This window comes from Bos javanicus, chromosome 16 (genome assembly GCF_032452875.1).
Source record: "Bos javanicus breed banteng chromosome 16, ARS-OSU_banteng_1.0, whole genome shotgun sequence".
NCBI classification, from domain to species: domain Eukaryota; kingdom Metazoa; phylum Chordata; class Mammalia; order Artiodactyla; family Bovidae; genus Bos; species Bos javanicus.
The window spans coordinates 60,349,390-60,376,606 of record NC_083883.1 but is presented as its reverse complement, the minus strand read 5'-3'; the positions used below and the strand labels follow the sequence as shown (position 1 = coordinate 60,376,606).

The 27,217-nt window shown below is 36.9% G+C and overlaps 1 protein-coding gene across 3 annotated transcripts in view; it reads right to left on the bottom strand.

Moving 5' to 3' along the window:
• The window catches only part of RASAL2 (RAS protein activator like 2), a 399,967-nt gene that overhangs the window by 256,183 nt on the left and 116,567 nt on the right, over positions 1-27,217 (bottom strand). The window lies entirely within an intron of this gene.

Genomic DNA, 27,217 nt, shown 5'->3' with positions numbered 1-27,217 from the left:
AGTAACCATGATAGGAAAACATTAATAACTATGAATTCCTAAAAATTAAAACCTTAATACGTCTAGAAGACAATCAATAAGCAGTCAGTAAGCAAGCTACAAAATGGGAGAATATATTCATAATAAAATGTCTTACAATTTGTACCACAAAATGTAAAATTGAGAAGGAAATGGCAACCCACGCCAGTATTCTTGCCTGGAAATCCCATGGACGGAGGAGCCTGGTGGGCTACAGTCCACGGGGTTGCAAAGAGTCGGACAGGACTAGGAAGAGAGAGTTGAACAGACCCTTCATGAAGAAAGTTATATGAATGGTCAATAAGCATAGTGGGAAATGTACTCAACATCATTAGGACTGAGAGAAAAGCAAATTAAAGCCAATAATGAGATATCATTCACTAAAACAGCTAACACTTAAACGGCTAATAACACCAGATGGTGGTGAGGATGTAGAGCAACCAGAAATCTCATAATCAGTCATGAAGTCGTGAAATGATACAATTGCTACGGAACAAATTTGACAATTTTATTTTCACAAGATAAACATACATTTATCCAATGCACATCAGTTCCACTCATAAGCATTTACTCAAGAGAAAAGAAAATACACAAACTTGTACTTCATGTTCACAGCAGCTTTATTTATGAAACCCATAAACTGAAAACAACCCAAATGTCTATCACAGTAGACTGGATAAACAAACTGTGATGGTTTCATACACTGTATACAACTCAGCTATAAAAAGAATAAACTACTAATAACAAAACAATGTGAATGAAAACCACAGATATTATACCAAAAAAAGAAACTAGACACAAAAGAGCACATGCTGTATGATTCCATTTCTACAGAGTTCTAATAGGCTAAATTAATTTTTAACAGGGGGGAAAAAATCAACAAAGCAGTTGTCAGTGGTGGAAAGCATTATTAACAAGAAAGGGGCACCAGGAAACTTTCTAGGGTTAAGGAAATTTTCTTAATCTTGATATACATGTGAATATGGGTATATTTGTCAAGACTCATCCAATTGTTCTCAAGATTTATGCATTTTCCCGTAATTAAGTTTTACCTTTAAAGAACTGCAAATACTACGGTTAGTAGGTTTACTTATCTAATATAATGACTTAGCAATTCTGAAAGCACTTTCCACGTATTTAAGACTTGAGAAAAGAAGTAAATGTATTGAAGATAATGAATGAATATGGATGAATAAATACATAGAGACAGACCTACCAATACTGGAACAAACCAATACTATACACCTCCAGATATGTTGAACTGTGAAAGCATAGCTTGTGATTTATTCCTGTAAAAAAAAAAAAAATGCATAACCTAAATCTAATCACAAGCAGCATCAGATAACCTTGAATAAAGAAGATCTATGAAATAACTATATCCTTTGCTTCAAAAGTGTCAAGGTCAGAAAAATAAGAGAAAAGCTATAGAACTGTTGTAATTCAAGAGACTAAGGAGAAACAATGAAAAGTAATGCATAATTTTGGATCTGATCCTAAAATGGGGAGAAAAGCTATAAAACAAACATTATTGGGATAACTGAAAAAATCTGAATATGGACTATGGTTAGATAATAGAATATTAAGATTTCTCATTTTCATTATGAAAGAGAATATTATTATTCTTAGCAAATTCCCACTGAAGTATTTTGGGATCTTAGAGGCATGATGTTTCCAATTTACCCTCAAATGACTCAGGGAAAAACTACACATATAAAGGTATACAAAATATGACCAAACAAACAGGGTAAACTGTACATAATTATTGAATCTAGGGGAGTCCCTTGGACTGCAAGGAGATCCAACCAGTCCATTCTGAAGGAGATCAGTCCTGGGTGTTCTTTGGAAGGAATGATGCTAAAAGCTGAGACTCCAGTACTTTGGCCACCTCATGCGAAGAGTTGACTCACTGGAAAAGACTCTGACGCTGGGAGGGATTGGGGGCAGGAGGAGAAGGGGATGACAGAGGATGAGATGGCTGGATGGCATCACCGACTCGATGGGCGTGAGTTCGAGTGAACTCCGGGAGTTGGTGACGGACAGGGAGTTGTGGCATGCTGCAATTCATGGGGTCACACAGTCGGACACGACTGAGTGACTGAACTGAACTGAAAGGGTCCCTGGTAGCTTAGTGGTAAAGAATCTGCCTGAAATGCAGGAGATGTAGGAGACACAGGTTTGATTTCTGAGTCAGGAAGATCTCGGAGAGAAGGAAATGGCAACCCACTCCAGTATTCTTGCCTGCAAAACTCCATAGACAGAGGAGCCTGGTGGGCTACAGTCAGTGCGGTCACAAAGAGTTGGACATGACTGAGCGCCTGTGCACGTGCACACACACACACAGACACACCCACACAAAGGGTATATACAAGTTTCTCCTATGCTTGCAAATATTCGATAGGCTTGAAATTACTTCAAAATAAGACATTACACACGTAAATTTTTTTAATTTCAAAATTAGTTCCTTTGGGTCTATAACAAATATTTTATTATTAATACTGTAATGGTCCCTATTTCAGAATATCTTTTGAGTAATACTAATAAGAAAATATCTAATTTCACAGGTTTCATGAGAGGGAAGTTAATCAAGATCACCCTATTAAAACACCTCAGTAAAAATTAAGACTACGATTTTGAGAAAAGTTGCACTATAAGAGTAGAACTTAAGCCCCATAATTAACACTGTAAAATTCAGAGACACGGTGTTAAATGAGAAAATACTTTTACACACTAAATAGGTAAGGTAAGAATAATTATACTAGTTTCTAAACTCATCAACCCAATTCTTTCAAGGAGCTACTACAATTCTTCTTACCATAAACTTCCCTATTTAAAGGAATATGGAAGTGGAAAATATTAAATAGCACATAAAAGATTCAAGCAAAATCAGAAAGCGAAAGAAATACAGAGTGAGGAAGTGACAGTCTCTAAGTAGGGATAATCAAAGAAATGAAGAAATTCACCTCTCTTAGAGTTGGCTAAAGTTGGATTTGGCAAATGTTTCAGATTCTCTTCTATCGTTATGATAGCCTAATATCATTTGTTAGTTATTTCTCCAAGTTTTGTCTTTCACCTGAATTTAAGACAATCACTTGACACCTGCATTCTCTAAATTTTATCAAATGTATACAACAAATTTATAATTTTTAAGAAAAGATTCCAAGTTTTATAATTTTTTAATTAGAAACTATGACACTACCACTGAACTACCACATTCATTATGAATCCTAATATAAAAATTGGCTACTGATTAAAGTGTCTTAACAAGAACACTACTGCCACCTCAAGTATCAGCTAATTATTATTCACCTCCTTAATATATAATTTGTAATATTTAAAGCACAGCTTTAAGAATCACTCTAGTTGCTTAGCCAAAAGAAACATCTGAATTCTCTAAATATACAAGTATTTATATTGGTATGGGGCCATTTTTAAAATGGTTATTGAGTACACATATCAGGCACTGAACTAAGACTAGAGGAACAAAAACGAACAAAAAATACACTGTCCCTGCCCTGCTGAAACTGCCAGCTAACCAGGAAGGACTGATAGTAAGCAAGGGAGTCTACAGAATGCTCGGAAAGTGTGATGCAAGGAAATTTTTAACCATGTCTAATTTGAATGCAGAGTTCCAAAGAATAGCAAGGAGAGATAAGAAAGCCTTCCTCAGTGATCACTGCAAAGAAATAGACAAAAACAACAGAATGGGAAAGACTAGAGATCTCTTCAAGAAAATCAGAGATACCAAGGGAACATTTCATGCAAAGATGGGCTCGATAAAGGACAGAAATGGTATGGACCTAACAGAAGCAGAAGATATTAAGAAGAGGTGGCAAGAATACACAGAAGAACTGTACAAAAAAGATCTTCATGACCCAGATAATCACACTAGTGTGATCACTCACCTAGAGCCAGACATCCTGGAATGTGAAGTCAAGTGGGCCTTAGAAAGCATCACTACGAACAAAGCTAGTGGAGGTGATGGAATTCCAGTTGAGCTATTTCAAATCCTGAAAGATGAGGCTGTGAAAGTGCTGCACTCAATATGCCAGCAAATTTGGAAAACTCAGCAGTGGCCAGAGGACTGGAAAAGGTCAGTTTTCATTCCAATCCCAAAGAAAGGCGATGTCAAAGAATGCTCAAACTACCGCACAACTGCACTCATCTCACACGCTAGTAAAGTAATGCTTAAAATTCTCCAAGCCAGGCTTCAGCAATACGTGAACTGTGAACTTCCAGATGTTCAAGCTGGTTTTAGAAAAGGCAGAGGAACCATAGATCAAATTGCCAACATCTGCTGGATCATGGAAAAAGCAAGAGAGTTCCAGAAAAACATCTATTTCTGCTTTATTGACTATGCCAAAGCCTTTGACTGTGTGGATCACAATAAACTCTGGAAAATTCTGAAAGAGATGGGAATACCAGACCACCTGACCTGCCTCTTGAGAAACCTGTATGCAGGTCAGGAAGCAACAGTTAGAACTGGACATGGAACAACAGACTGGTTCCAAATAAGAAAAGGTATATGTCAAGGCTATATATTGTCACCCTGCTTATGAGAAACGCTGGGCTGGAGGAACACAAGCTGGAATCAAGATTGCCGGGGGAAATATCAATCACCCTCAGACATGCAGATAACACCACCCTTATGGCAGAAAGCAAAGGACTAAAGCACCTCTTGATAAAAGTGAAAGAGGAGAGTGAAAAAGGTGGCTTAAAGCTCAACATTCAGAAAACTAAGATCATGGCATCCAGTCCCATCACTTCATGGCAAATAGATAGGGAAACAGTGGAAACACTGGCTGACTTTATTTTTCTGAGCTCCAAAATCACTGCAGATGGTGATTGCAGCCATGAAATTAAAAGACACTTACTCCTGGGAAGGAAAGTTATGACCAACCTAGACAGCATATTAAAAAGCAGAGACATCACTTTGTCAACAAAGGTCCGTCTAGTCAAGGCTACAGTTTTTCCAGTGGTCATGTATGGATGTGAGAGTTGGAGTATAAAGAAAGCTGAGCACTGAAGAATTGATGCTTTTGAATTGTGGTGTTGGAGACAACTCTTGAGAGTCCCTTGGGCTGCAAGGAGATCCAACCAGTCCATCCTAAAGGAGATCAGTCCTGGATGTTCATTGGAAGGACTGATGTTGAAGCTGAAACTCCAATACTTTGGCCTCCTGATGCGAAGAGCTGACTCATTTGAAAAGACCCTCATGTTGGGAAAGATTTAGAGCAGGAGGAGAAGGGGACGACAGAGGATGAGAAGGTTGGATGGCATCACCGACTCAATGAACATGGGTTTGGGTGAACTCTGGGAGTTGGTAATGAACAGGGGGGCCTGGAGTGCTGCGGTTCATGGGGTCGCAAAGAGTCAGACACAACTGAGCGACTGAACTGAACTGAAGGCACAAGGGATAGAACCAATTTCTTTCCAGTTCTCTTGATCTTGAGATTATACTGTTATACTCAATTCTACTATGTCATGGGACATACATTTCTAAAAATCATCACACTTTACAAATTCCACAATAAAACTTCAAGGCTTTGGAGGAAGGTGGGTTTGGGAAGAAACATTTAGAAACAATGACACATAAAAAAAGATAAGCTAATAAAAACTGTAGACCATTTTGCACATGTTAAATGGTTAAGAAAAGCCTAAATGCTAAAATTAAATACATCATGTTACTTTAAAAAAACCCCTGAAGTTTGCCTGTAGAAGTGGGCATCAGAAGGGTTGTGGCTTTTTCGTTTTTGTGACATGATGGAAGGAGGGTTATCTGAAATCTAAATGACAGCTGTAACGCTTAAGTGGACAGATGTGGCTCATAACAAGTGTGGGGAATTGAGGTAGCTGGTAGCTGGTCAAGATGTATGCCTTTCAATATCTCCTACAGTATCATGCTTTACTTGGATACAGTTTTTGGTATGTAGCTAACATTTCTCAACAAACAGCACATAAGCAAACACAAAATTCATGTAACGCTCCAACTGTTCCCTACTATCCATCACATGATACACATCCTCATTTTCAAAAGAAGCATGGCATAAAATAAATTTCAATTTAAAAAACTTTTGAAAAACTCCTGAAACATAAAATAATAATAATTTTCTTTTTTAAACACCAAAAATAAAGCATGATAGTAGAGCTGACTATATCTTCTCTTTTCCATAATACTGGTATGGTATTAAAAAAAAAACAAAAAAAACAGGTAAAAATATCAACAGGAAGCCTTACCATTGGAAGGCACAATAAATGCACAGGGTTTGAAATAGTTCTTGAACTAAGTATATTCCACTCTTTAGTTCAAACTTTTCACTTTTTTCTTTCTCCTCAGAAAGACCAGAACAATAACAACGAAGGGATCAAACTCAAGATGTGGGCACAAAGGACCAAGCGTAAAGATAATGCAACAGACCTGCTTCTAGGCCAATGCTTCTCATGCTTTAGGGTATGAATGAATCACCAGGAGATTGAATTAAAATGTAGACTTTGTTTTAGTACACATGGGTGAGAGTCTGAAATTCTACATTTCTAATAAGCTGTAAGTGATATGTATGCTACTGATTCACAGGACAAATTGTGACCAACAAGCTGTAGACAGATTTTTAAATAAAAAGACTAAAGGAATTCTAAAGGCTCCCATGAGATTCAGTCAAGTTCTCCAAAATAAAAACATCGTATTGGGATTACAGGATAAAGTGAGAATATTTGCTTGAAATATTCTCTGAGAGTGACTATGAACATCACATAGAGACTTTGCTCATGGTCGTGTGCAGAGAATTAAAGATACAGCAATCCTAGCCAAACCTCTTCCTTGGAGACAGCAAAGACTATCTATAGCATATAAATAAAGCACAATTAAAAATTCAACAATCTTCTGCATTTTAAGAACCGCGGCATTTTTTTTTTAATGGAAGGAAGCAAGGGAGGGAGATGCAAATGACCATCTATAGGAGGATGCCCAAATAAATCACAGTACATACCATGCAAAAACAACCACATATATTTAACTGTGCTAGAAACACACACATTTTTAAAGAGTGATTGCCTGTAGGGAGTACAACTGAGGTATCACCTTAGATCTTTATGGTTCTATTTTTTAACTATGAGTATATACTATAGTCACAGTAAGAAGAAAAAAAACGGAAATTTAGGTGGTAAGAAGTCTAAGGGATAAGGTATAAAAGCAATATATACTATAAAAAGTAGATCATGATCCCACTTTTACTGAAGATTATCATTAATATGTCAGTATACATATGATGAAATTTGCGTAGAGAGAAATTCTGTTCCTATTTCTTTTATTTATTTATTTATTCTATTTCTTTTAAATATTTTCTTTTTTAAAAATAATAAAATGTGTGCTAATAGATTTATGTTTTTATATTATTAATTTCTATAATATATGAAATTTTATAATGACTGTATATTTTTATTCCTTTTGAATGCACAAAGTTTAAATAAGCATATTTTAAAAATCTACCCAGAGCAAAAATGGAAACTTTTAATATCAATACACAGAATCAGAATTAGAGAACAGAGAACTAAACAAGACATCACAGATTAACTTAACCAACACTTAAATATAATCAAATGAGGCTAGAGAAAAAAACTTGTCCATGACTACTTAGTCAACAGCAAAAACAAACAAACAAAAAGAACACATGGGTATCCTAATTCCTAATTCAGGATTCTATATAACCTCTTTAAATTAGCATTTTCCAACTATGGTTCACAGAATACAGTTGATAAATTTAGGTTTACGGGGCATAATTGTGACACTGAGTCAAGATATTTTATTGTTATCTAGTTTAAATGCTAAATTCTTTATTTTTTAAACATTAAAATAGGATATCAGTTTCTCATTAAAATGGCTTTTCTGATTTCTTTCAACTAAGGGAAGCAAGCAGAGATGAAAAGGCAAAACTTGAGCTTTCTCAGATTACAAATACTAGTCTGCCACCACTTCCTATCTTTTAAGACACACCTTTTATATACCGAAATTCTATCCTATAAATCTCACATGCTCTTATGTAATAGAAGATATGACATAATACAATTAACCAAGAGTTCAGGAGTTAGGTTACTGGAACAACAGAGTACATACTTCTTAGATCAACTAATGAAAAGCTTTAAAAATAGGATTAATTTCTATAAACCAGAAGAAGACATCTTTCAAAAATACAAAGTCTTTGTTTATTCAAAGCTAAGTAATTAATAACAAAACATCCCCTTCCCATCTCCTATCACTGGAGCACATCTGCTTCCCGATGAAACACTTCCTGTGGCAAAAACTACCTCCTTTCTAAGTGAGAGAACTCAAAGACACACCTGACACGTACACAGCTTCTCACTTGAGAAAGCTATGTCTAGAGGAGCTAAATAAAGGTGATTCTTAACAGACAACTCTCAGAATTTATTTTTAATAAAACGTTTTAAGATAAAAACCAAAACACAGATGACTTCTAATTCTATCATTAAAGTCTTTTAAAAAATAAAAACTTCTGGTTTTCCTCTAAACATCTCTGGTCACACCTTCTCTGTGTCCTGTGAGATTCATTCTTCTCTATCTAGTCTCTAAATGTTAGGAGTTTATCAAACTGGGTCCCAGGCACCCCATCGCCATATTCTCACCATACATATCATCATTCACAGTTACCACAGCAACTTATACCTCCAGTTCAGACATGATGTCCTTTGACCAACATATTCATATATTCAATTAGACGTTTTGTGGCCTCTCAAATTCAAAACGTATAAAACCTAACCCATGATCTTTCCTTTAAAATCTGTTCTCATTCCAGTGTTGCTAATTCTAATAAAAATAACATCCACTCCACTGTATCAGTCCCAAATCTTAGTCATCTCCCTCTCTTACCATTCAGTATTAAATCCATGAACCTCGCCGATCTTCCCTAAGTATATTTAATCTACTTCTCACCATTTCCTCTCAATTAACTACTATCATTTCTCACCTGGATTATCCTACATTTATCTACCTACATCTACTACAGTCCCCTGTAAATCATTATTCCTACTATAGTGAGAATAATCTTTTCCAAATACAAGTTTCCTGCATACTACTTTTCAATTACTTCCCACTACTCTATAAAACTAACACAAAACATACCAAAATTCCTCAACATAGCCTGGTCCCTACCTACGCCATCCCTTCAGCCTCCTTTGAATCCTTTCAGTCCTTCATACTAACACTCTCCTTCCCTACTGCACGGCTTTTGCCCACAATGTTTCCTCTACATGGAAGGATTTTTCTCCCTTCATCAACTGCCTATTCATGCTTCAGATTTCAGTTCAAGTGTTACTACTTCCTGAGAGAGCCTTTCCTGACTTCCCTGACTAGGTCAAATCTCTTTTTATAGGCTTTTACAGTCCCAAGCATCTCCCTATTAGAGTTATAACTATTTTTGGACATTTCCTTGTGAGATTATTAATCAGTGATTGTTTCACCCACAAAACTATACTTTACATGCCTGTTTTATTGTCTATAGAGTCCTCAGTACTTGACATATGATAGGCACTCAATAAATATTTGCTGAATTAATTAATAAAAATCTGAGAAAGACCTAAAATAAAAGCACCTGACTTCAGGATAGTAGTAAAAAGGGTCAGTAATAATGAGTTTAACATTATCTCTGATACCAAGAAGATCACATTAAAACACATATGATGAGGGAGAAGGACAGGGGAGAGAAGACAGTCACCAGGGATTTATCTTTCTTGAACCAAGTGACTATCTGTTTCTTCAAGGATAAGAGAGGCGTATTAACAGAGGAAAATAAAAGAATTATGTCAAATGAGATGAGAGCAGGAAAGAGGCAAGAAATATTGCTTCAATTGTTAAGATTTTCTTCCATGTCGATTTATTTGACAGAAACTATTACCTGGCTTTTCTAGATTTTCTTAAAAAAATTATTTCTAAGAAAAAAATCTGGCATCACTGGAGAACATCTTGAAGACGCATAAAGAGGTAACTACAAGCACTTAATGAATCTCATACCTTCTTCAATGAGTATAAACTTAGAAAATGAACAACATTCTGATAACTTGAAATAAGTATCAGTGTTTTACCAATACATCTGATAAATGACAAAGCAGCTTGTACTAAAGTAGACTTAGTTCAGCGCCAAAACTGGGGTTGTTAAAGGAAGGAATTAGAAATATTTTATTATTATAAGGTATTGCACTACTTGGGAAACAATACAGTATCATTTGAAAGTGGACTTGGATTAGTTGCTAATATATATTACAAATTCTAGGGCAATCACTTAAAAACTTTATTAAAAGGTAAAGAAGAAAAAAATAGAATCATGTAAAATGATCAATTAAAATAAAAAAAGACAAAAAGGAACGGAAGACAAATACAGAAACAAAGAACAAGGGTAACAAACAAATAATACAGAAAAACAGTAACAAATATAATAGATATTAATCCAACTATATCAATAATCCCTTTAAACATAAATGGTCCAAATATACCAATTAAAGACAGAGATTGTCAGTGGGGATCAAAACACAAGCCCCAGCTACATGTTGCCTACAAGAAATCTGCTTTACATATAAAGATACAAATACATTAAAAGTAAAGGGATTGAAAAAGATGTAACATGCTAACACATACAACATGCTAATCAAAAGAAAGCTAAAGTAGCTATACTAATTTCAGATAGGGTAGAATTCAGAGTAAGAGAAAAACTCAGGAATAGATAAAGGCTTATGTAATAATAAGAACCAATTCCCTAAGAAAATTGAGAATCCTTAATGTATATGTACCTAACAGCAAAGTGTCAAATTATGTGAGTTTAAAAACTACAAAGAGAAATAGACAAATCTCCTATTATAGCTGGAGATTTCAACCACACCTCTATGAGAAAGGGACAGTTCAGTAGGTAGAAAATCAGTAAGGACACAGCTGAACTCCACAGCACCTTCAATCAACTGGATATAAGTAACAACTAAGAGCACCACTCTAGACAACTGCTACCTTTTAACGAGTACTTTTATTAAGTACAGTTGGCTTTTTATGTTAGACCTTGAAATTTTAGGAGCAAAGAATTACTGTTAAAGTCAGTTTGGAGACAAGGAAGTGAGTCAAGACTATCATACAAACAGCTGGAAAGCGGCAGCTTTTAAACTCTGTTCCTTCTGGTTGTGTTACATATGCCTTGAAATAAAAATAAAAAATCAGAAGCAAATTTAACAAAAGAAATAAACTTTTAGAAAAAGAAACAGAATTTCATCAGTAATATAATACAGTTACCTAGAAATATCAATTAATAAAATGTTCTGGTTAAGTTGACTTTAGGTTTAACTAAGAATCGAGAACCTTTGTTTGAAATTGTTTACCTTTTACATTTTCTTTTCCTAACAGGCGTTAGTTAATTTTATGGTCTCAGTGAATAGACACTTTATTTAATTATTTCAGGCTTCCCTGGTAGCTCAGCAGTAAAGAAGCCACCTGCCAGTGCCTACCAATGCACGAGACACAGGTTCAATCCCTGAGTCAGGAAGATCTTCTGGATAGGAAATGGCAACCCACTCCAGTATTCTTTCCCAGAAAATTCCATGGACAGAGGAGCCTGGTGGACTACAGTCAGACACAACTAAGCGACTGAGCACAGAAGCATGAAGAAAGATCTGTAGAAAGAAATAACAGTCAGTTTTCCCAGCTTTCAAGGATGAGAAGCTTTTCAGGCCAAGGGGATAGTGTTTGAGGGTAGAAGAAAGGCAAAGGGAACTCTTAGCAAAGAGAACAGTACAGATAAAGATATGAAGACATGAAACATTTCAGGCACAGATTAGCATCCAGAGTACAAGGAGAAAGGTAACAGGAGACAACACTACTGTAGAGGCAGACAGAGGGAAGACTAGGGAGCCTCTTATTTGCTAAAGAATTTGGACTTCATCTTGTAAATAATGAAGTGACGTCAAAGTTGCTCAGTCGTGGCCGACCCTTTGCAACCCCATGGACTATACACTCCATGGAATTTTCCAGGCCAGAATACTGGAGTGGGTGGCCTTTCCATTTCTGCAGGGGATCTTCCCAAAATAGGGATCAAACCCAGGTCTCCTGCACTGCAGGCAGGTTCTTTACCAGGTGAGCCACAAGGGAAGCCCAAGAATACTGGAGTAGGTAGCCTATCCCTCCTCCAGCGGATCTTCCCGACACAGAAATGGAACTGGGGTCTCCTGCATTGCAGGCAGATTCTTTACCAACTGAGCTATTAGGGAAGCCCTGTAAATAATGAGAGCTACTAAAAAAGTTTAATGAACTAGCAATGTGATTGTGTTTAGGCTTTTTTATATTAATAGCAAGCTACTTCTGGCAATGGTCAAAGTTAGATGGCAAGGGATATGGCTCAATGGAGGGAGACATGCTAGGAAATAACTAGAAATAAAATAATGAGAAACTGAACTGAGACAACAGAGTTAATGATTCCATTCCTGGCTCCAAGACCCACTAAATATTTCATGTATCAAACAACAAACCAGATGGTGAGATAAAAACCTAGATGAGCTAACAATCCAGAGGAGTAAAACTGGCACCGGAAGTAGTTTCTACTTTGGGGCCTTTGTTACCCAAAACAGGTTCTGAGAAACTGAGGTATGTGGTTAGCAAGCAAAGGGTCTAAAGAGATAAAAGGTCAGAGACCAAGGAAAGACAGGGTTGGACCCCAAGTTACTAATTCCCTTCTCTTTAGCCCACTTTGGATTGGACTCTGAAAAAAAAAATCACCCTAGGACCAAAGTGAATTACAAGTAAATCAGATTTGTAAAAAGCTTGGCTTTTAGTCTTTTAGATTAGCTAATCAAAATCTCAAATGAAATTGTTATGATTATTCCAGTTTGTTAGAACCTTTAGTGTTTGGCAGGAAATAACAAAAATCTTACTGAGAGAAAAATAACATTATCCCAAACCTCAAATGATTTCTAGAAATAAATTTTCAAATAGATCCACTATTCTTTATCTAAATTTTCAGGCTAAATGTGATGAGAATTCATAAGATTTCACATTTTAGAAAAGTAATATGGTACATATACCATATTGTCACATCATCAGTGGGGTAGGCGGCATTACCCTGTTATCAATCTGATGCAAACTGTACAAACATTTACACTAAGCTGAATAAAACTAAACAGCTTTCTGTCACTTCACAACATGTTTGGACAATAAATGAGTTATGAAACAGCTTTTAGTTGCAGAGTTTTCTGGATTTTAGAACTGTAAAGGACTGTAATGCTATAGAATGCTCAGTACATAAAGATAACAGGGCACATAAGAAGGCAATTAATCATGAGTATAAATAAGTAAAAGCAACAGGCAATAAAAACACACACATCTATCAGAAACATTAACAGAAATATGTACTTGAGTTACAATGCCAAGTCTGTATAATTATATAGTTACAACATGTATGACAATAAAATTCAAGCTTTAAGATTTAGCAAAACATCGCAAATTATAAAAATGTCATAGTAAATCAGAAAAAGAACTAAAGAGAAGTCGCAAAAGTAGAAAAATCATTAGATACTACTGAAGAGAGAATTACGTCAGAGGAAACTATGTAGAATAAAGCATGGAAATACAAAAACATACAAAATATAAAAATATAGAAAATATTCAGGAGTCAAGAGACTTAGAAGTTACAAGGAGAATGTTTAATATGTTAAATTGGAACCCCCCAAAAGAAAAAGATGAATGAAAAGAGATATTGCTTGAAAAGTAATGACTAAGGATTTTCTATATTTGATGAAAGATGTCAATCCACAGCTTTAAGCAGCCTGAGAATTTCAAACAAATAATTTTATTTTTAAACCCAGGAAACAGAGATGAAGAAGATAACTTTGAAATTAGCTTTGAAGATAGCTTTAAAATAAATAATAAGTCCTCTTATTACTGCTCTCAGAATGATTCATGCAGATATGTATTCTTCTTCATTAAAGAAAAATAAGATGCTATAGAAAAAAAAAAAAAGGCATTTTTTTAAACTTAGCCTTTATTTGGCTTATAAAATTTCCAGAGAACGTTGGGTCCAATAGTAAAAGTCTTATTAATCCTGTCTTGATTTTTACCATTAAAAATATATTAGCAAAACAGTTGAAACACTTGTACGACTCTATTTTATGTAACTTCATTAAGACTGTAATCATAGTTCTGATATGATGTATATGGTCAGATATCAAATGTTACAGAGGACACATAGTAAAAACCCACCCTCAACCCACCTGTCCCACAGTACTTTTTCCAAGAATACTGCTTGAAAAACAGAGCTGGGAAAATGTCCTACAAATAAGGACAGAAAAAGAGGTGCAGAAAAATCAAGGGGGAAAAGATATGTAGGTCAATCTGTAAGGTCTAACATTTATTAATAAGAAGCAAAGAAAGAATGAATGAGAAAACTGATGGGAGGATACCCTTATATAAAAGAAACAGAAAGAATTTCCCAGAACTGAAATACGTCTTTAGATTAAAAGAATCCACCGATTATCGAATGAAAAAGACCCAACCAGTGCACATCACTGAAATATTTCAGAATATTGGGAATAAAGAAATGAGCTTAAAACTCTAGAAAAGAAGGGATAAAAATGCCAACCACAAAAGAATTTAAAAAATGAGAAAGCACTGAATTTCTCAGGAGTCACACTGAGTATCTTCAAGATATTAAAGTGTTATTAGACCAGAATGACATGCAAGGATTCGAAGCTACGTGATGATGTGCCTCAGTAAAATGAGGATTCAGGAAAGAGGAATACATGAGATCCAGGACATAGGGTATCTAATACAGAAAAGCAATTAGCGGAAGTCCCAAAACTAGGTCATAAAGCAGATCTAGAGAGCACCGACAGAGATAGGAGGTGGTGGATACAAAGCTCCAAGAGAAGTATCTCCAGAGAAAACAAAATGTGCGTGCAAGTGGGGGATTTTAATATAAAAGCATATCAGTTCAGTTGCTCAGTCGTGTCCAACTGTTTGCCACCCCATGGGCTGTGGCATGCCAGGCTTCCATGTCCATCACCAACTCCTGGAGCTTGCTCAAACTCATGTCCATCGAGTCAGTGATGCCGTCCAACCACCTCATTCTCTGTCATCCCCTTCTCCTCCTGCCTTCAATCTTTCCCAGCATCAGGGTCTTTTCCAATGAGTCAGTTCTTAAAAAGCACTCAACAGATTGGCATACTTGGGGATAAAAATGAGGACATGATAACAGAAATCAATGCAAGAAGAAAGAATTCAAAGTTTAAGGGAAAACAGAATAAGTGTATCAGAAAGGAGTATAATCAAAGTACAGTCTCCTGTTAAAAGAAAAAACTCTTTTTTCCAATCTAACTGAATAGTATAGTATAGCGATTTGGGGGATGCTATAGTGGAGAAGGCAATGGCACCCCACTCCAGTGCTCTTGCCTGGGAAATCCCATGGACGGAGGAGCCTGGTGGGCTGCAGTCCATGGGGTCGCTGACAGTCGGGCACGACAGAGCAACTTCACTTTCACTTTTCACTTTCATGCATTGGAGAAGGAAATGGCAACCAACTCCAGTGTTCTTGCCTGGAGAATCCCAGGGACCGGGGAGCCTGGTGGGCTGCCGTCTATGGGGTCGCACAGAGTCAGACATGACTGAAGCGACTTAGCATAGCATAGCATAGTGAAAGTGGGTGAGGTAAGAGTCCTAATGTCTCCTCAGAAGAAGAATTAAATGTATAATATCAAGAAAAAAATATTGTCATGTTACTTTGCAAGGCAACCCAGAGTAAATCATTTAAATAATTTAAAACTAGTTGCCCTAGAAATGAGAAGGCAGGGGAGGAGGGGAGTGTTGTTTTTCATTACAAGCCTTATAAGTTATTAAAACACATGTACACATTAGTCTGTTTAGCAACAAAAAAATCATCTATCCCACCACTCACTCAATGAACATTTTAGTTTATTCTCCCAGTATTTTTTAATGCATTAAAAATAGGTATATGTTTATTTTATTATGATCAAAATCCTAATATTGGACTTACCAGGTAATCCAGTGGTTAAGAATCCACCTGCCAATGCAGGGGACATGGGGCAACTTCTTCAACCCTTGGTCCGGGAAGACTCCGCATGACGTGGGGCAACGAAGCCCGTACACCACAATTACTGAGCCTGCTCACCTAGAGCCTGTGCTCCACAACAAAAGAAGCCACTGCAATGAAAAGCCTGTGCCCTGTCAACTTGAGACTAGCCCTAACTCGCCTCAGCCAGAGAAAGCCGGCACACAGCAACGAAGACCTGTGCACCCAAAAACAAAGTTAAATAAATGAAATTATTTTTTTAAAATCAGAGTGTTTTTATATAACACATTTATAACCATCATTAAAATGTTTTGAGATCATTAATTTTATTCTCTGCATTATATGGCACTGAATGGATCACCATGATTTATTATGTGATAATAAACAGCCCTTCCTTTAATGATGGACATTTAACTGTTCCATAATTTTCATTGGTGTGTCTTTGATCTTAAAAAGTAACACTGTGACAAACAACTTAGTAAAGATCTTTGTCTAAATCTTTACTTTTCTGGAGTAGATTCTAGAAACAGAATTGAAAAAGGAGATAATGGTGAACTGCCAAGAATACGGATGGGCCTTATACCCAGACAATTTCCTGTGTCCAGTATTAGCTCCATTCCTTGTGTGTGCATGTGCTCATTCGCTTAGTCAAAGTGTTAGTTGACTCTTTGCAGCCCCATGAACTATAGCCAACCAGGTTTCTCTGTCCATGGAATTTTCCAGGCAAGAAACTAGGGCAGGTTGCCATTTCCTACTCCAGGGATCTTCCCAACCCAGGGTTGAACCCACATCCCTTGAGTCTCCTGCATTGGCCAGCAGATTCTTTACCACTAGCACCACCCAAGGAAGTTATATTCCTTATTAGCTGTGTAACTTTGCTCGAGCTTGTCACACAAACCTACTGTTGATAACTCTTAGCTGACGATTTGATCAAGTAGAAAAAGAAAGGTTGAATATTGGAGAGAGAAAAGCACTGGAGTAGCAAGGTCTAGTGGGAAGGGAAGGGAATGGGAAGGGAAAGGGAATACTAGAGATAAAGTATAGGTTAGCCATTTGGTCTCTAAAATGAGATCTTAAAGAACACAACAGAATGGTACTCCTCTTTCCTCTCTAGCTTTCTATATTTCTATCTTTCCTCGAACTTTCATGTAAGCTGGCCTGCTTAGTATACAAGACTATAAAGGGAACAGAGTTCACAGGGCAAGAGAAATACACTGGTGAGACTTTTATACATAAGGGAAGGGCAAAGGACTAGAACGAAGGAACAAGGCCGGAAGGAACAGTCAGAAAAACAAAACTAGGACAGAAACATCACAGAAACTCGACCATAAAGAACTTCAAGGATAGTATGGTCAATAGTGTGAAACAGAAGTCAATAATGTTCAATATTTAGAAGCTGCTGTTAGATTTATCAACTAAGACCTCTATGATTTCAATAAAATGTTAAGTATAGATGCCAGGTTCCAATAATCTAGGAAATAACTCTGTATCTGGGCTTTAAATCATTTGGGACAGAAATCACTTTATGAAAAATTCTCTAAGATCTAATACACACACTCACTAAATAGTCATTCAGTCATGAACACGAACCAATTTTTCTGAATGACAAAAGAAGTTAGTTCTAAATAACTGGCTTAGTTACTAATTGACTTGTATATATTCGACTATAAATATTTTAACTAGTAATTCTAATATTTCTGTTCCTTTTTTTTTTCATCATGGATATATGTTAGGCCAAGAATGAATTTGGCCAGGAATGAATTTGGAAGCCTTTATGTATTCCCCCAATTATGAAGTACAATTATATTCCATCTTCTGGAACAACATGCATGATAAATTTTAACTGAAATTAGTCCAGTGGCTAAGCCTCCACATTCCTAATGCAGAGAGTCCAGGTTCTGTCCCTGGTCAGGGAACTAGATCCCACATGCCGCAACTAAGAGCTCACATGCCACACTGAAGATCCTGCATGCCCAACTAAGACCTGGCACAGCCAAATACATGAAAAACTTTAATGGCAAATGATTCGTCTTTAACTTGAAAAGCATTTTGTAAACTAATTGGAAAAATCCATGAAACAATTTCATAAAGGGCTTTGATTCTTTCTGGATAGAACATAGGATGATTTAATCAAATCTTGAAAGACTAGGTGTCTCAAAATACAGTGTTGTCCTTTTTAACTTGTGAAAATTTTCAATATTTGTGGCTTAAGAACCATCTCCTCCAACTTTTTACCTCCGTCAAGACCAGCAAGTAGCTTTCTTCTGGAGATCATTTTAAAATATGCAAAAATCTTCCAGTCTGTAGTTCCCCCTTAGGAAGATACTGCAATCTACATGTGCTTGAGGAACGGAGTCAAACTATCAGCGGTACAGAGAGGGAAAGTGTTAGTAGAAAGCATGGTCTGGTTCCCTCTTGTCAGCCTCCTGGTGGCTGAAGATTGAATTTTTGCCTCCAAAAAAATTACAGGAGTCTCTGTAATAGAACTTGTAGATCTTCATATATTTAAGGTTATACATAGCTGTAGTTTCTTCATTTTCACCACTGTAAAGCATATTCCATTGTATGAATTTATCATCATTCACTTAAAAAATCTACCAACAATGGACATTTGAATTGTCTCCAAGTTTTTGCTGTTAGGAACTTTCTTATACATGTGTCTTGGTACACGTACTCAAGAATTTCTGTAGGGTAAATATGTGGAAATGGAATTGCTGGGGCATAGGCTAGAGCATGTTTAACTTTAGAAGATAAAGCCAAAATATTTTTTAAAGTGCCACACCAATTTACAGTCCCATGAGAAGTATTAAATAAGAATTCCTATTGCTCCGTATCTCTTTCAATATTAATTCTAAATGTTTAGTGATCTGATGGTATGTGACAGAGCTTCCTTGTATTTTAAGCTGTATTTTCCTAATTAGGTACTATGATTTGTGATTCCTCTTTTGTGAGATACTATTTGAAGTCATTATTCATTTTCTACTGGGTGGTTCTTCTTTCCTTTATTAACTTATAGGTGTTCTTTATTTTAGATATTAATCCTTTGTTTTACACATTGCAAATATCTTCTCTCACGTTTGACTTTTCTTTGACTTCTCCATCTCTTTGTAATGCTATTAGGTATATTTAAACCCAGTTTTAGTGAGTGTGAACGGCCCCCAAATTTGCAAAGCAATAGATTTTTAGGTACAATGATACCACTGACAACTATTTACTTTTTTTAAAAATCAGTGAAAACAAGTAACACAAGGGGAGAAAAGGCTTCTGAGAATTAAACAGTCTACTTTATTTCTTAAATAAAAAGCCTATAATATTTTACTTCCTTCATTTTTTTCATTGACTATGGTTACACTGATATCCTCAAATAGTTATGATATCTAGAATTGTCTAAGTCTTTAGTCTGAGGGTAGTGAATTTATATCTTTAATATGCTACATAATCCTAAGATCTACATAAGCCCCTCAAAAACTGTGGACAATATATATTAATAGTATGGAAAATATTAACATATGTATGTGAATAGTATGAATTGAGGGGAAAATGTCAGTAATCTATTTTTTTATTATCACAGCCTTGGAATAATGATTCCAAAATATATAATTCAGAGTCCACTATAATTAGCTTATTTTTTTTTTCTGGATATGTAAGTGTTATACTTTCAAGAGTTTTATACAGAAAATAATGTGTAGCTTGGTGAATAGTTTTCATGTCAGAAAAAATGATTCATCTTTTACAGCAGTTTTATGAGAGGGAAGATAGCAAGTATGCTAAAGAATAATACATACCACTTGTTGAATACTTAACATCTTACATTAATTCTTTTTATCCTCAAGCACCTTATAAAGTAGGTATTATTCCCATTTGATAGATGAAGAAAATGAGGCTAATTCCCAAAGCTACACAGTTAAGTACCACAGTCATAGTTATTAAGTGGAAGAGCAATATTTAGCAAGAGGCAGAGCAACAATTCAACACAAACCTAGTAACTATTAACCCCTGTAATAATCAAAGCTGCATATTATTGAAAAGATCACTTACAATGAGCTGTTCAAATGCACTTAATTAAATAACAAATATTCAATGACCTAATGAACTTTTACTATAAGGAAAGTAGTGTATTGACTGCTGGCAAACTAGAAGTGGTCTAGATTTTAGGGAGAATATAAGCTTTACAGGAAAAAAGATGAGGTCTAGCTGGTCCCACTCACAACTGTCTAACTGGCTGATCCTGAGCAAATCACTTAGCCTTACTTTACTCAAATAAAAAAGAGATTACACTGAAATTGAATTCTGTATGTGTGACTGTGTGGGTCAAAATAAACTGCGGAAAATTCTGAAAGAGATGGGAATACCAGACCACCTGACCTGCCTCTTGAGAAACCTGTATGCAGGTCAGGAAGCAACAGTTAGAACTGGACATGGAACAGCAGACTGGTTCCAAATACGAAAAGGAGTACGTCAAGGCTGTATACTGTCACCCTGCTTATTTAACTTATAGGCAGAGTACATCATGAGAAATGCTGGGCTGGAGGAAGCACAAGCTGGAATCAAGATTGCCGGGGGAAATATCAATAACCTCAGATATGCAGATGACACCACCGTTATGGTAGAAAGTGAAGAAGAACTAAAGAGCCTCTTCATGAAAGTCAAAGAGGAGAGTAAAAAAGTTGGCTTAAAGCTCAACATTCAGGAAACTAAGATCATGGCATCCAGTCCCATCACTTCATGGCAAATAGATGGGAAAACAGTGGAAACATTGGCTGACTTTATTTTTCTGGGCTCCAAAATCACTGCAGATGGTGATAGCAGCCATGAAATTAAGAGATGCTTACTCCTTGGAAGGAAAGTTATGACCAACCTAGATAGCATATTAAAAAGCAGAGACATCACTTTGTCAACAAAAGTCCGTCTAGTCAAGGCTATGGTTTTTCCAGTGGTCATGTATGGATGTGAGAGTTGGAGTATAAAGAAAGCTGAGTGCAGAAGAATTGATGCTTTTGAACTGTGGTGTTGGAGAAGACTCTTGAGAGTCCTTTGGACTGCAAGGAGATCCAACCACTCCATCCTAAAGGAGATCAGGCCTGGGTGTTCATTGGAAGGACTGATGTTGAAGCTGAAACTCCAATACTTGGGCCACCTGATGTGAAGAGCTGACTCATTGGAAAAGACCCTGATGCTGGGAAAGATTGAGGGCAGGAGGAGAAGGGGATGACAGAGGAGGAGATGGTTGGATGGCATCACCGACTTGAAGGACATGGGTTTGGGTGAAGTCCAGGAGTTGGTGATGGACAAGGAGGCCTGGAGTGCTGAGGTTCATGGGGTCACAAAGAGTCGGACACGACTGAGCGACTGTACTGAACTGAACTGATACACAATTTTATAGAGATGGGCTTCCCTAGTGGCTCAATGGTAAAGAATCCACATGCCAATGCAGGAGAAATGGGTTTAATCCCTGGATTGGGAAGATCCTCTGGAGAAAGGAATGGTGGCAACCCACTCCAGTATTCTTGCCTGGGAAATCCCACTGACCCAGGAGCCTGATGAGCTATAGTCCGTGGGGCCACAAAAGTGTCGGACACAACTTAGTGACTAAACAACAACATATGTATACATGTAACTGATTCACTCTGCTATACAGCGGAAACTAACATTTTAAAGCAGCTATACACCAATAAAAATTAATTTTAACAAAAGGATAGAAAAGAGGGTCTATGGCATTTATTATGGACTTCGCTTGATAACACGACCTGTGCTTATCCTATGAACCATATTTAAAGAACATTACACAGCTGGCAGGTGGAGTTAAAACACAACACAAGATTCACCAGTCAACATTTGTGCAAGATGATCAATAAAGGTAACTGCCACATGAATCCACTCTGATTTATGTCATGGCAGAATAATCTGAAATGGTTGGGATGGGTTCCCTCAAATGTGATCCAGATTTAAATATATTTTTTTTCATTGCTTCTTGTTTAATTGCAGAAATTTGATCCCACCAACAGTCTTTATTCCTTTAAAAAATAATTTCCCTGATTCTCAAGTTGTGACTCAGTCTGGCTGTGTATGTTTGCCTCCTGCCAAGGATCAGCTTTTCTGTGGGAACTGGAAATGTGCGCATACCCAAGAAGTGATGCAAGATCTGAGCTTTCCGTGGGGCAGTGCCAGCATCCTAGGACTTCAGACTGCTGCACTTCTTCCCTCTACTAAACCAGTCTCTCAGAGATGGAATGCGAAGGAAATAGCTGTGCAGCCTCAGAGGGGGAAGTCCTGGAAATTACACACTCAGTTGCCTACTTAGTCACACTTTCAAGGCAGAAGACTGTATGCCTCTAAATTCCTTGCCATTTTCATCTCCTGGAGATTGGAGGCCAAATTTAAATTTGCCCATCTGTTGATGGGTTTGCTTAAGCTAGGTCAATATAGTCTATCATCTATCTATTCATTAATCTCTGAATTACTGATTTCATTATTTAAAGAAAATATTAAGTCCACTTCAATAAAGATGTGTCATCTATAAACACTTTTAATTTTAAAGTAATCTAGACATATCTAAAATTTATTAATTCATGAATCTATTACACTATCAAATGCATTTTACTTTATATTTTAGTTGTATGTATTTCTGACTTATTCACCAGAGTTTAACCTGCTGTGAAAGAAAGTGCTGCACTCAATATGCCAGCAAATTTGGAAAACTCAGCACTGGCCACAGGACTGGAAAAGCTCAGTTTTCATTCCAATCCCAAAGAAAGGCAATGTCAAAGAATGCTCAAACTACCGCACACTTGCACTCATTTCACACGCAAGTAAAGTAATGCTTAAAATTCCCCAAGCCAGGCTTCAGCAATACGTGAACTATGAACTTCCAGATGTTCAACCTGGTTTTAGAAAAGGTAGAGGAACCAGAGATCAAATTGCCAACATCTGCTGGATCATGGAAAAAGCAAGAGAGTTCCAGAAAAAACATCTATTTCTGCTTTCTTGACTATGCCAAAGCCTTTGACTGTGTGGATCACAATAAACTCTGGAAAATTCTGAAAGAGATGGGAATACCAGACCACCTGACCTGCCTCTTGAGAAACCTGTATGCAGGTCAGGAAACAACAGTTAGAACTGGACACGGAACAGCAGACTGGTTCCAAATACGAAAAGGAGTACGTCAAGGCTGTATATTGTCACCCTGTTTATTTAACTTATATGCAGAGTACATCATGAGAAACGCTGGGCTGGAGGAAGCACAAGCTGGAATCAGGATTGATGGGAGAAATATCAATCACCTCAGATATGCAGATGACACCACCCTTATGGTAGAAAGTGAAGAAGAACTAAAGGGCCTCTTGATGAAAGTGAAAGAGAGTGAAAAAGTTGCCTTAAAGCTCAACATTCAGAAAACTAAGATCATGGCATCCAGTCCCATCACTTCATGGCAAATAGATGGGGAACAGTGGAAAGAGTGGGTGACTTTATTTTTCTGGGCTCTAAAATCACTGCAGATGGTGATAGCAGCCATGAAATTAAAAGACACTTACTCCTGGGAAGGAAAGTTATGACCAACCTAGATAGCAGAGACATCACTTTGTCAACAAAGGTCCGTCTAGTCAAGGCTATGGTTTTTCCAGTGGTCATGTATGGATGTGAGAGTTGGACTATAAAGAAAGCTGAGTGCAGAAGAATTGATGCTTTTGAACTGTGGTATTGGAGAAGACTCTTTAGAGTCCTTTGGACTGCAAGGAGATCTAACCACTCCATCCTAAAAGAGATCAGGCCTGGGTGTTCATTGGAAGGTCTGATATTGAAGCTGAAACTCCAATATTTTGGCCACCTGATGTGAAGAGCTGACTCATTTGAAAAGACCCTGATGCTAGGAAAGATTGAAGGCAGGAGGAGAAGGGGATGACAGAGGATGAGATGGTTGGGTGGCATCACTGACTCAACGGACATGGGTTTGGGTGAACTCCGGGAGTTGGTGATGGACAGGGAGGCCTGGCGTGCTGAGGTTCATGGGGTCACAAAAAGTCAGACACGACTGAGCGACTGAACTGAACTGAACTGAATTTGCTAGGGCCCAAGTTCCTTCTACTCTCCAAGCAGAGTACTCAGTAAAGGTATCATCAAATAGATGATCATCATTAAAATACATTGAAAGAAGGCTTCTCTGGTGGCTCAGTGGTAAAGAATTCACTTGCCAATGCAGGAGACACGAGTTGGATCCCTGGGGTAGGAAGATCCCCATGCCCATGTCAACTAAGCCTGCGCACCGCAACCACTGAGCCAGTGCTCTAGAGCTTGAAACTGCAACTACTGAAGCCCGCCCACTCCAGAGCCTGAGCTCCACAACTAGAGAAGCCACTGCAGTAAGAAGCCCACACATAGCAACACAGAGTAGCCCCCGGCTCGCTGCAACTAAGAAAGCCCATACAAAGCAACAAAGACCCAGCAGACCCAAAATCAAATACACAAAAGAGTATGATGGGATACCAAGTGGCAGAGGCAAGGAGAAAACATCAGATTGGCACAGTAACCTGCAAACTCTCAGGGCACTAGTTTTCAAGCCCCTCTCCGTTCCAGCACCCTCCTCCTCTGCCAAAAATTCTTAAAACCAGTATTTCTAGCAAGTTAAACGCTGAGTTTTCTTTTTTCTCCCAGTTTGTGTTCTACTGTTAGTAAATCCATGCATGTGTTCATCTTTTTATCAAGAATTGTTTTTATAAAAATTTGATTCATACAAGTCTAAGTTTTGAGACTAATAAACTGTCTTCTTTCCTTTCTAGAAAATGAAGTTTTTTCCATCCAGTACGTATTGATATTTAGAGCCTTAGGGTTTTGTTGCAACTTTTATATTCAGTACTTATTTCATTCATTAAACAGACTTCAACTTATTGCCTGCTATGTGCTACCAACTTTCCTAGCTCCCCAACTCCTGAAGATTATTGTTACATTTTCCTTAACTAAAATAAATGAATTAATGAAAGAGTTGATAGAATGAAGTCCCCTTTGGAGCGAAGTGGGTACAGAGGATGGGTTACCCAAGTCAGCTTGGGTTAAGTCAAAGAAAACTTTGCAGATAAGGTCATATTTCAATTGAGATTAAATAGGAATATGTACTTAGTGAAGGCTAAGTTGTAAATAGTAAAAAAGGAAATTTTATTTCAAATAATTTCTGTTGAAATCAGTCCTACTTAAAGCTTAGTTTTCAGACCTCTGGTGGTCCACAAACTTTTTGCTGTGAGACTCTGTAAGATGAATACAAAAATAGAGACTAAGTGTTTAGAAAGCTTTATAGAAATTTGACAGTAATTTTATATCTACTGAATCTAATAAAGAATTAAAGCTTGGTTTTTTATTTCATTTCTCTAGTTATTTGTTTTTGTTGTATTTTGCTAAAGTACTGGTTCACAACAGATTGACAAAAATTTTTAAACAGAGAGAGTCTTGAGTCGTGCTATTATTAAATGCATCTAATTCTAACTATAACTCTCGAGTTGTTCCCTCTTTTAAGCTTCTTTCTGGATTTAAAGGGAGCTCAAAAGGCTTATCCCCTGACTTCAGGAAGAACCTCATATATCAGTTAGATGATGATCCATTTTAATTAAGAATCATGCTAACAATTCAGCTATGCTGACTGAACTCCTTAAGCATCTTAGTGGAGTGAGGAACAGCTGGTTCACATTCTTCCCACATGTTATCAAAAGTAGAAGCAACTAGATGGTGATAGAATACTGTGCTATTTCATTTTTCTAACACTTGAAGCCATTAATCCTTACACCACATCCTTACAGCCATGCACCTCTTCAGAATCATCTTTATTCAAAGCACACAAGTGTACATAGAAAAAAAGACATGTTTGATTCAGATATAAATTCAAATAAAGACAGATCTTCACTATCTAAAAACTTATGCTGTGAAATGGTGAACACACAGTGAACATTCATTCCTGCTATAAAAAGGGTTTTTTCTTTCCCCCGGCCATGAAACCAAAATAAATTTTAATATGCAAAGAATCATGTACTGAAAGCATGTAAACTCAGAAATGAAACCTCAAGTCAATTTTTCACCAAAGTCATTAGACCATATACTCTTTCTTTGTTCTTTACTATGCAAACAGCAATTCATTCTAATTGATGATGGATTCTTTCCTGGCAATCTTAGCAGTTGCTGCTTTCTTTTTAGATTGCAATGAATCAAGACACCAATCTGATTTATAAAATACCAAAAGGTTTGTTAGTACACAAAGTAGAATTTGATGTCATATAAAACCACACAAATATTTAAGATACTTTTATATGAGCCTTCACACAATTTCTTACTTCTCCTCTAATTAATAAGATTATCCTACGGTTTTACAAAATTCTGGATATGTAGAAGTACCTTCAGCTCTTTTGGTGCCTGTTTTGGAGATATTAAAAATACAGACATACATATAGGAAAGCCCAATATCTGTCTAAGATGAGATGAAAGAAAAAATGGGCTAGACTCACTTCTTTGCTATCTGTCCATCAAGGAGGAATTACAGTCTGTAGCAAGGTTTCTCAAATCTATTGTAGACCAAATGATAATTCTTTGACTGTATGTTTGGTAGTGCATGCTGGGGGAGAGCTGCTCTGTGAACTGAGGATTTTGAACAGAATCCCTGGCCTCTCTCCACCAGATACCAGAAGCTACCTGAAGCTAACCTCACTCCCTAGTCACAACAATCAAAAATGTTTCCAGACACTCTCCCCAGATCAGAACCGAGTGACAATACAGAAAAATAGTTCCAAACTTTTTCCCCCAACATACTGTCAGTTTAAAAAAAAAACAACAACAACAAAAAACTCAGCATGCATCTCTATCTAGCTAAATTTATTTATAAATTACATATACAGACTATTGTACTAATGTTACATATACTGTAAAACATAAATTTAAGCAGAATGAGATTTTAAAAATATCAATGAATTGCTGATACTTTGAGACCAGGACCCAGAGGATTATTTTTTGTACTCCTCAAGGATGTACACACCACCCTTTTTTTTTTTTTTTTGGCTGCACCCCACAGCAGGTAGAATCTTAGTTCCTCCACCAGCAGTCGAACCGAGCCCCCTGCATTGGAAGTGCAGAGTCTTAACCACTGAACTGCCAGGGAAGTCCCCACACCA